Genomic DNA, 10,647 nt, shown 5'->3' with positions numbered 1-10,647 from the left:
ATATGAATGGGGCTAGGATTAGATTAGGGTTATGTTTAGGTTTAAGGTTTGGGTTAGAGGTGAATTTAGGAGTTAGGTGTAGAGTTCAGGTTGGAATTAGGGGTAGTGTTGGATCTGTGTTAGTGTTAGTGTTAATGTTAGGTTAGGTTAGGTTAGGTTAGGTTAGGTTAGGTTAGGTTAGGTTAGTTACAGCTTACCATAAAGGTTAGGTTAGTGATAGAGTTAGTGTTAGGTTAGGGTTAGAGTTTAGTATTGGGGTTAGAGTTTAGGGTTACTGTTAGAGTCAGTGTTAGGGCTCAGTTTTAGATTTATGGTTAGAATTAGTGGTAGTGGTTAGGATTAAGGTTAGGGTAAGGGTTGGAATAGTGTTAGGTTTGGGGGTTAGGGTGTAGTGTTAGGGTCAGTTGAAGTGGTTAGGTTTAGAGGTTAGGTGTATGGGTTAGGGACAGGGATAGGGTTAGGGTTAAGTTTAGATTTAGATTTAAGTTTTTGATTAAAGTTAGAGGTAGGGTTAGGGTTTGAGTTTAGGCTTAGACTCAGGCTTTGATTTAGGATTAGAGTGAGGGTATGGGTTAAGCATTATGGCTAGATTTTTTTTTAGGGATAGGTGTTAGGGGGTAGGCTTACAGTTAGGATTAGGTTGTGAATAGGCTAGAGTTTGGGGATGGGGGTAGAGATTAGGTTAGGGTTAGAGTTATGGTTTAGAGGTTAGGATCACAGTTGAGGTTTAGCAATGAATGTTCATATATGTGGTTATGGTTAGGGGTTAGTTTTATGGGTTAGGGGAAGGGTTAGTGATTAGGGAATGAGTTAGTATTATAGTTAAGGATAGGGTTAGGGTTAGCAGTTATGACTTAGGGTTAGGGTTTCAGCTAGGGTTAGATGATGGTTAGGGTTAGAGTTGGCATTACTAGTTGGCGGAAGGGTTAGGGTCTGGTGTTACGATTTTGGTTGGGGTAGAGTTAGCGCTAGATGTTTAGGGTTAGACTTGGAGTTAGGTTTAGGAATTACAGTTAAGGTTAGTGTTAGGGTACAAGTTAGGGCTTAGTTTAAGGGTTAAGTTAGGTTTAAGAGTTAGGATTGCATTTAGATTTAAGGTTAGCACTAGGGTTATCATTTAGATAAGGGTTAGTGTTGGATAAGGTTTAGGGTTAGGTTTAGATTAGGGTTAGGGAATAGAGTTCGAGTCAGGGTCAGGATTAGAGTATAGGTTAGGTTTAGGGGTAAAGGCCTATGGTTAGTGCTTGGGGTTAGGCATTTGAGATAGGGTTAGGGGTTAATTTTCAGGTTAGGTTTAGGCATACTGTTAAGATTAGGCTTTAGAGTTAGTGAATAGTGTTAGTGTAAGCAGTCAGGGTTAGGTTTTAATAGTAGGTGTAAAGGGTAGGATTATGGTTAGGATTATGGGTAAGTATTAGAGTTAGATTAGGTTTAGAAGAGGGTTAGAATGTAGGGTTGGACTTAGCGTTAGGGGTTAGTTTTATGTTTTGGGTTAGAGTTAGGATTACGTTTTACGATTTAGTTAGAGTTGGGGGGGGTTAGCATTAGGGTTAGGGTTAGTGTTAGGCAGTAGCGATAGTGGAATGGTCAGAGTTAGGTTTTATATTTATATTAGAGATTGAGGGTGGTTTTGGCATTTAGGGTCAGAATTCTGGTTAGTGGTTAGGGGGTAGTGTTAGTGTAAGTCGTTAGGATCAGTGTAAGGGGTTAGTTTTATGAGTTAGGGGTAGGGATAGCACTAGCGCTACGTTAATGGGTTAAGGTTTGAATTAGGGATATTTCAGGGTTAGAGTCAGTCATAAGAGTTACAGGTTAGGATTTCAGGTTAGGGCTTGGTTTAGTTTAGTGTTTGGTTTAGGACTGGTGTTAGTATGATGGGTTAGGGTTAGTTTTAGGGTTAGGCTAGGGTTATGGTTTAGGTTTAGAGGTCACATTAGGGTGATATTTCAGGTAGGAGTTTGGGTAAGGCTAAGGTTAAGGTTGGTTTTAGGATTATGGGGGGGTTGGTTTAGGTTAGATTTTGGGCAAAAGGTAGGGTTAGGGTGGTGGTTGGGTTAATGTTAAGGTTAGTTTTAGGTGAATGATAGGTGTAGGGTAATTTTGAAGTGCAGGGGTTAGGATTAGGGTTAGGGTAAGGGATGGATAAGTGTTAGGTTAGGGCTTAGGCAGTGGTGTCAGTGGAAGTGGTTGGGGTTGGGGTTTAGCTCAGGGTCCCAGGGAGATTTGTGAGGTACCAAGGCCTGGATGAAGAGCTCCCTTCTTGGTCGCACACGTCCAAAAGACAGGGACACGTCTGTGACTGATCTGCCTGGCGCTGTCCCACCAGCAGTGGCAGATGCATCCTGGAGAGGAGTGGAGCTGCCAGGCGCTGTCAGAGGATCTCCCTGAGGTGCCACTCGCTGCCCACCCAGACTCACACACTGTCCCTGGCTGGGACAGATACACCAGCTACAAGCTCTGGACACAGGACACAACAGTCCAACAGCAAAGACCATCTCTCTTGTCCTGACAGACTCTTATGACCCCTGGAGCCCAAAGCCATGGACCACATGAACTCATTGGACATTTTAGAGGCGTGGCCTATAGACTGAGGAATGAGATCTGTGTGTATATCCAGAGATAGGAAAGTGCTGTTGATTAACTGGAATGTATTGGAGAGTGTGGGACCCAGGCACAACACAGATGGTACAGAATAAGGGGGGGGCACTGTCCTGGTTTCAGCTGGGAGAGAGTTAATTTTCTTCCTAGTAGCTGGTAGAGTGCGGTGTGTTGGATTTAATCTGAGAAGAATGTTGATAGCACAGGGATGTTTTGGTTGTTGCTAAGCCATGTTTATCCCAAACCAAGGACTTTTCAGCAAGGAGGCTGGAGATGCACAAGAAGCTGGGAGGGGCACAGGCAGGACAGCTGGCCCAAGTGGCCAAAGGGATATTCCACACCATATGATGTCATGCTTGGTATGTAAACCAGAGAAAAGTTATCTGGGGGACCGCTGTTTGGGATCTGGCTGGGTGTCACTCAATGGGTTCTGAGCAATTGCATTGTGCGTGACTTGGTTTATATCTCCTGTTATTATTATTACCATTTTTGCAATTACTACTATTACTACTGCCATCATTATTATTATAATTACTATTGCTATCATTATTTTATTTATTATCATTATTATACTATATTTATTGTAGCTCCTGTAGCTCCTGTAGCTCCTGTAGCTCCTGTAGCTCCTGTAGCTCCTGTAGCTCCTGTAGCTCCTGTAGCTCCTGTAGCTCCTGTAGCTATTGTTGCTACTGTTGCTGTTGTTGCTGTTGTTGCTGTTGTTATTGTTTTGCCTTTTTGTCTCATTAAACTGTCTTCATTTTAAGCCAAGATGTTTCTTTCTTTCCTGATTCCCTCTCCCATCCCACTGGGCTGGAGGGAGGAAGAGAAGGGCTGTGTGTGATGTTCAGCTGCTCGCTGGGTTAAACAAAACAGTCCTGGTCAAAGGAGTGATCGTGCAAGGTGTCCCAGAGGAAGAGGTGAACCTGAGGAGGGCACAGGGTAACAAGGACCCTTCAGTGCCAGGACAGGCTGTGAGGAGCCAGGATGCCAAAAGATGTCAGAGTGGAGAATGTTTCAGGACACCATCTTGGTTCAGCCCTCCCCTGCCCTTTGTGCCGTGAGAGACACCCCATGGTCCTGCCCAGCCTTGTCCTCGGCTCCTGAGCCAGCTGGGAAGATGGAAAGGGCTCAGCAGCAGTGATCCTCATCCAGCTGGGTCTGTTTCCCAGCCCAGCCAGCGTGGCCAGAGCAGAGTCACCCATGGCCCCAGGGCACCACAGCCCCTCGCTCTGCAGAGCAGCATGGCCAGCTCAGGGCCCTGTGGGGAGCACAGGGAGGGAACCAGGACCAGCCGGCCAGGCCAGGCTGGACACCCTCACCTGGGGAAAGGGATGTCCCTGGAGAAGAGCAAGGCAGCATTTCTGTGTCTGCAGGGAAGAATCCAGGAGCAAGAGAAACCTCTTTCTGCAGATCATACCAGACCAGAATCAACTGGGGAAAAACACTCTCCCATCACTCTTGGATGCAAACCCTCTGGTCCCAAGGGCTGGTAAGGCTGCAGTTTGCTCATGAAACCCCTGGCTTGATCCCCATCCACCACAGTTGTTGCCCTCCAGAGTTCTGCCTGGAAGCACAAAGGCCTGGAAGACTTTGCTGGTGACAACTGATGCAAAGACACGGAGACATCTCAGGTCTACCTACACCTTGTCTTACTAAATTCAGTAGTAGTCTCCCAGTATTTAGGATTCTCCTTTAGCTGTTTCTGAATTAGCAACAGCTTATCTTGATGACCTTCAATTCCTTTTGGAGTTTTAATTGTGTTTTGATCTGAACCATTGCTGTGCCTGGAGGACGCTGTCCTTGAAAACTAGATGTATCCAGGCATATTGTGAAAGTATTTGATCTTTTTGTTGATTGTATCATCAAGAGACTGAGTGAAGATCCCTGTGTGATGTGCTGCTTGTCCATGCAATGCCTGCAGCTGTTGGGTAGAGAAGAGACCAATCTTGCTTTTCTGATGACATCTGATGACTGATGTCCCTGGGAAAGCAATGGAACGGCTTATCCTTGGTGCCATCTCAAGGCATATCAAGGATAAGAGAGTCATTAGGGGCAGTCAGCATGGCTTCACCAAGGGTAAGTCATGCTTGACCAACCTCATAGCCTATTATGAGAATGTAACAAGGTGGATGGATGATGGCAGAGCAGTGGATGTGGTCACCTTGACTTCAGTAAAGGCTTTGACACAGTCTCCACAGCATCCTCACAGCTGAGTTGAGGAGGGGTGGTCTGGACAATAGAGTAGTGAGGTGGGTTGCAAACTGGCTTAAGGAGAGAAGCCAGAGAGTGGTAGTCAATGGTGTGGAGTCCAGTTGGAGGCCAGTATCTAGTGCAGTTCCTCAGGGGGCAGCACTGGGGCCAATATTATTCAATATATTCATTAACGATTTAGATGAGGGAATAGAGTGACTATCAGCAAGTTTGCTGATGACACTAAGCTGGGAGGAGCGGCTGACATGCCAGAGGCTGTGCTGTCATCCAGCAAGACCTGGACAGGCTGGAGAGCTGGGTGGGAAATAACCTGATGAAATTTAACAAGGGCAAGTGCAGAGTCCTGCATCTGGGCAGGAACAACCCCAGGTTCCAGTATAGGTTGGGAAATTACATATTAGAGAGCAGCGTAGGGGAAAGGGACCTGGGGGTCCCGGTGGACAACAGGATGACCATGAGCCAGCACTGGGCCCTTGTGGCCAGGAAGGCCAATGGCATCCTGGGGTGTATTAGAAGGGGGGTGGTCAGTAGATCGAGAGAGGTCCTCCTTCCCTTCTACTCCGGCCTGGTGGACCCCATCTAGAATATTGTGTCCAGTTCTGGGCCCCTCAGTTCCAGCAGGACAGGGAACTGCTGGAGAGAGTCCAGCGCAGGGCAACAAAGATTATTAAGGGAGTGGAGCACCTCCCTTATGAGGAAAGGCTGAGGGAGCTGGGGCTCTTTAGTTTGGAGAAGAGGAGACTGAGGGGTGACCTTGTTAATGCTCACAAACATATAAAGGGTGAGTGCCACGAGGATGGAGCCAGGCTCTTCTCGGTGGCAAACAATGATAGGACAAGGGGTAATGGGATCAAGCTGGAACACAAGAGGTTCCACTTAAATTTGAGAAAAAACTTCTTCTCAGTAAGGGTGACAGACACTGGAACAGGCTGCCCAGGGAGGTTCTGGAGTCTCCTTCTCTGGAGACATTCAAGACCCACCTGGACATGTTCCTGTGCGACCTCACCTGGGTGTTCCTGCTCCAGCAGGGGGATTGGACTAGATGATCTTTTGAGGTCCCTTCCAATCCCAAACATACTGTGATACTGTGATACTGTGACTTTGTACCACTGGTGATATTTGGGCTTGATGGTTCAGCCAACTTCCCACCCAGCATCCACTTCTTGAGCCCCATCAGCACCACTCTGGCCAGAAGGAGACCATGGCTGAGCCTTGCAAATGCCGTGTACACAACATGCCTTTCTTTCCCCTGTCCATTTGGGTTCAGCAATCCCTCGCTTGTCCTTCACATTCCTGGAAATGGCTGCAGGAGGCTTGTCCCATCCTCTTCCCAGGGAGGGAGGAAGGGTGGCCAGCCTGTTATTCTTCCCATTCCTATTCCTGCTCTTCTTGAAGATGGGTTTGAGGTCTGAGATTTCTAAGGACCCCAGAGCCATTCTGGTTTCCTTGACACTCAGGAGAGCACAATCTGGAATCACAAGAAAGGGTGATAGAGCAGACTGGAGCACTAGCAGTGATCCTTTTCAAGGCAGCTGAGACGAATCTCACTGATCCAGTGGGGTTTGTTTATGGAGTCACACACAAAAATATCAGGGTTCTGTCAGGCGTTCATATCTGAGTTGGTCTCAGGACTCCTTGCTCACCCAGGGATGCTCAGAGACAGAGTCTGTCCCTATTACACACAGAGGCAGGAGTCACAGTGTCCCTCTGGCCTCCTGTTGCCACTCCCAAAGGACAGGAGACACCTCGGCCCTGTGGTGTGTCACCTGCTCTGCACTCATCTGAGATGTCCCACATCATGAGGAATGGACACAGGGAGCTCAGTTCAAGGAAGCACAACCCAGTGCTGCATTCAGGTGATTTCCCATAGGTTGTTCCTCCCAATATGAAGTGACCTCAAGACATTGCCTGTCCCACAGACCTTCACGGAATGGAAAGGAAGAGTTGATGGTGTTTGTGCTCACTCAGGTTCACGTCACCTCATGTACATGATGTGCGTGCTCACATCTCATCTGTACAAGGCAAACATGGACTGCTGAACTATTCATTGAGTGTCCATCCATGGAGAGAAAACAGCCTCTGTGGGTGAGAAGCCAGTGCTGGAAATGGTGGTTTGAGAGGCCAGTCCATGGTGGTTGACCTGAGGCTCCTTCCACGGGGTGTCCAGTGCACAGAGGCACAGCCCAGCCCTGCTCTGCTGGTCCTGCAGGTCTCTGGCAGGAGCCTGGCTGTGAGAGGACACTGCTGTGTGCCAGCCCTGCACACACACACTGTTCAGCTGTACACTGGTGTTTGCATTAGTTGCCACTTTCATGGGCATGTTCTTGAGAGAATCTTTGGAAGAAGACATAAGCCTTCAGGCCATTTAGTTTGGAGATTTTATATCTTTCTATCTGGAAAGGCTGTTGTGAGGCCAGCTCTGTCACAGCAGTGCCCATTGCCTGTCCCTGCCTGCACCCACAGCACTGACACACAGCAGGACGGTGACCAAGCTGCCAGAGCACTCAGGCCTTGCACCAACACCAGGGATGAGAAGGAGAGTGTGGAGTGGAACCAGAACAGCTCTGGAAGAACAAGCACTGCTGCTCCCTGGCAGTGCGGCCATGATGGACTCTTTTACCCTCCTCTCATGAACACGGGAACCATCCCTGGAGCTCTAAAAATGTGCTTGCAGGAAGGATATAGTGATAAACAAGTCACTAAAGAGCCTTTTATTTTGTTTAGAGACAAGGAGAGCACGGCTCCTCCTTTGCACAGCCAACAGTTATAAAAGAGAAGCCAATAGTGAATTAGAAAGGGGATGACAACATTATCACAAGAAGAAAACAAATAATAACAACAAAAAATCCAGATGACAGGCTGGACCTGTAATTAGCTACATTAAAACACCTATGTAGAAGCAGATGGGTGGTTTATTGCTTTACAAAACAATAAGATATGAGTTTGCACAGGGCATCCTTGAGCTCCTGGTTCCTCATGCTGTAGATGAGGGGGTTCACTGCTGGAGGCACCACCGAGTACAGAACAGACACCACCAGGTCCAGGGATGGGGAGGAAATGGAGGGGGGCTTTAGGTGGGCAAACATGCCAGTGCTGACGAACAGAGAGACCACGGCCAGGTGAGGGAGGCAGGTAGAAAAGGCTTTGTGCCATTCCTGCTCAGAGGGGATCCTCAGCACGGCCCTGAAGATCTGCACATAGGACACCACAATAAACCCAAAACACAGAAATGCTACTAGCCACAAGCAACCCAAGTTCCCTGAGGTAGGAGTGTGAGCAGGAGAGCTTGAGGATCTGGGGGATTTCACAGAAGAACTGACCCAGGGCATTGCCCTTGCACAGGGTCAGTGAAAATGTATTGGCTGTGAGCAGCAGAGCACGGAGAAACCCAGTGGCCCAGGCAGCTGCTGCCATGTGGACACAAGCTCTGCTGCCCAGGAGGGTCCCGTAGTGCAGGGGTTTGCAGATGGCAACGTAGCGGTCATAGGACATGACGGTGAGAAGGTAAAACTCTGCTGTAGCTAAAAAGACAAACAGAAAGAGTTGTGTAGCACATCCTGTGTACGAAATGACCTTGGTGTCCCACAGAGAGTTCGCCATGGACATAGGAATAATGGTGGAGATGGAGCTCAGGTCAAGGAGGGCGAGGTTGAGCAGGAAGAAGTACATGGGAGTGTGGAGGTGCTGGTCCCAGGCTATGGTGATGATGATGAGGCCGTTGCCCAGGAGGGCAGCCAGGTAGATGCCCAGAAAGAGCCAGAAGTGCAAGAGCTGCAGCTCCCGTGTGTCTGTGAATGGCAGGAGGAGGAACTGGGTGATGGAGCTGCTGTTGGACATTGGCTGCCTGTGGGCATGAGGACCTGTGCAAGGAGGAAAGACAGTAATGGTTTAGATGAGACTTCTCTGGGAGACACCAAAGCCATTTCCCATAGACTCTCACACACAGAGACACTTTTCTTTTTCCAGGAGAACGTCCTGGCTGGAGCCCTTGTCGGTGCTTGGTGAGTGTGCAATGAAGAGCAGGGTCTCTGCCCAGGGGCTCCTGTGGAGTCAGCCTGACCCTGTGTGATCGGGTGGGCAGGGGCCAGTCCTGGGGTTCAGCTTTGTCAGCTGGAACTGCTCCTGGTGCCAAAGGGACTGTCAGCATCTGTACCCCCAGGCCTGAGAAACTGAGTTTGAGAGGTTTGGTTTTTCTACAGCTCCTTCTCCCCTCCCATCCTGGGCAGTGTTGTTGGGTGTCAGAAACCCTCAGCATTTCTGCTGCACTCAGGGACAACAGAGCGAGTCCTGCGAGACCAGGGGGTGCCTGTGGGTCAGTGCAGAGTGAGGGCAGCTGCTCTGTCCCTCTGTCCTGCTCCAGCTGCCCTGGGCTGGCACCTTTCTGAGATGGAGGCTGATCACACTCCCATGTTACCCTGAAAAGCCACCAGGCACTGCTGAGAGCAGAGGGACCCACCTCAGACCATGACAGGTCTCACCCTTTCCTAAGGTCTCAGCACCCAACGTTTAGCCCAGGACAGACACGGCTCATTTCCAGCCCCACAGACTGCATTGCCCACAGCCCACAGGTCAGAGCAAAGCTGGGACACGTGTGCCCATGGACACACCTGCAGGAAAGGACCCCCAAGATCAGGCTGTGCCTCTGCAGCTGAAACTGCCATCCCCAGAGAGCCTGACAGCAAGAACAAGATCCCAACAGCAGTGACCCAGAGCAGGGGAGCAAGAAGGAAAATGCAGTGAGGGTGGGTGTGAGAGAGGCCAGGGCAGAGGCAGCCGGGCACTCAGACAGCGTCACCCTTCCCCAGCTGTGCAGCCACCTCCCAGACACCAACAGTGCCGGGCAGCTGCTCTCAGACCCTGTGCTCTGCAGAGGAGCTGGAGCTCTGGCTGCACAGGAGCTGCTTCATGCCTTGGAGCCCCCGGCCCTGAGGGCAGAGGCTTTGCTGGGTGGGACAGGAGGCCAGGGGGCTGCTCACAGGAGGGATCTGACCTGCAGTGAGTCACAGGGACTTTTCTCTCCTCTCCCTCCCATAACAATTCCGGGTTCGGTTTCCTCTCATTTCTGATCATTTCCCTGCTGCCTGGAGATTCTCCCCTGGGAGGTGTTTCCCTGTCCATGTCTGTTCCCTGTCAGTGCTCACAGACCATCCCACCCTCTGTGCCCTCCCCCTGGCCCTACAGATCCTGCCTGTTCACAGGCACTGCCTGGGGGCATCTTCCTGTTTGCAGGCTGGAAAACAGGTTACAGATTAAGTGTAAGGTGTCCAGCAAAGGTGATGCTGGTTCTGCATAGGCAGAGGAGAGGCAAGGCATGCCAGGATTCTCTTGAAGACCTACTGCGGTTCATGTGTCTCAAGTATTTGTTTAAAATTCAGAACAGCCTTAATCACCACCCATTCCCCAGAGTAGGAGACTGAAAACACAGACTCAGGGAGATTCCTTATCTTTGTAGTACTCTTTGTCTTCTTCTCCTTGAAACCTCCTCTTGTCAATATTCTGGAATGAGCTGGAGCTGCGAGCAGCCCCGACCCACGGAGAACCCAGCAGCAGAGGGACCCTGCCCTGCCGGGGGTCGCTCCTTCCCCCCATAGCTTCTCCCCTCAGTGTTGCTGGGCTCTCCCGGGCAGGCTGAGCGCTGACCCTGGCAGGCGGCAGAGTCCCTGCCCGGCACAGCCCTGGGATGCAGGGACCCTGCTCTGCAGGACAGCCCTGGGCACCCCTGCCTGCACATTGACATTTACACCCCACAGCCACCCTGGGGAGAACGCAGCATTCACGTCTTGTCACTGACAGTGCAGAAGGCAATCCCTGCTCTGCAGCACATCCTCCCCTCTGATC

General features: G+C 50.0%; 1 pseudogene across 1 annotated transcript; it reads right to left on the bottom strand.

Annotated features, from left to right (window-relative positions):
- Nucleotides 1–7,721: 7,721 nt before the first annotated feature.
- On the bottom strand, nucleotides 7,722–8,646 carry LOC308048692 (olfactory receptor 14J1-like; annotated as a pseudogene). Its single transcript has one exon. The product of its transcript is annotated as an olfactory receptor 14J1-like (transcript).
- Between the last annotated feature and the right edge of the window lie 2,001 nt (nucleotides 8,647–10,647).

This window comes from Nesoenas mayeri, assembly GCF_963082525.1.
Source record: "Nesoenas mayeri genome assembly, chromosome: 22".
Lineage (NCBI taxonomy): Eukaryota > Metazoa > Chordata > Aves > Columbiformes > Columbidae > Nesoenas > Nesoenas mayeri.
Note: the sequence above shows the minus strand (reverse complement) of the source record. Positions and strands in the feature narration are given on the sequence as shown.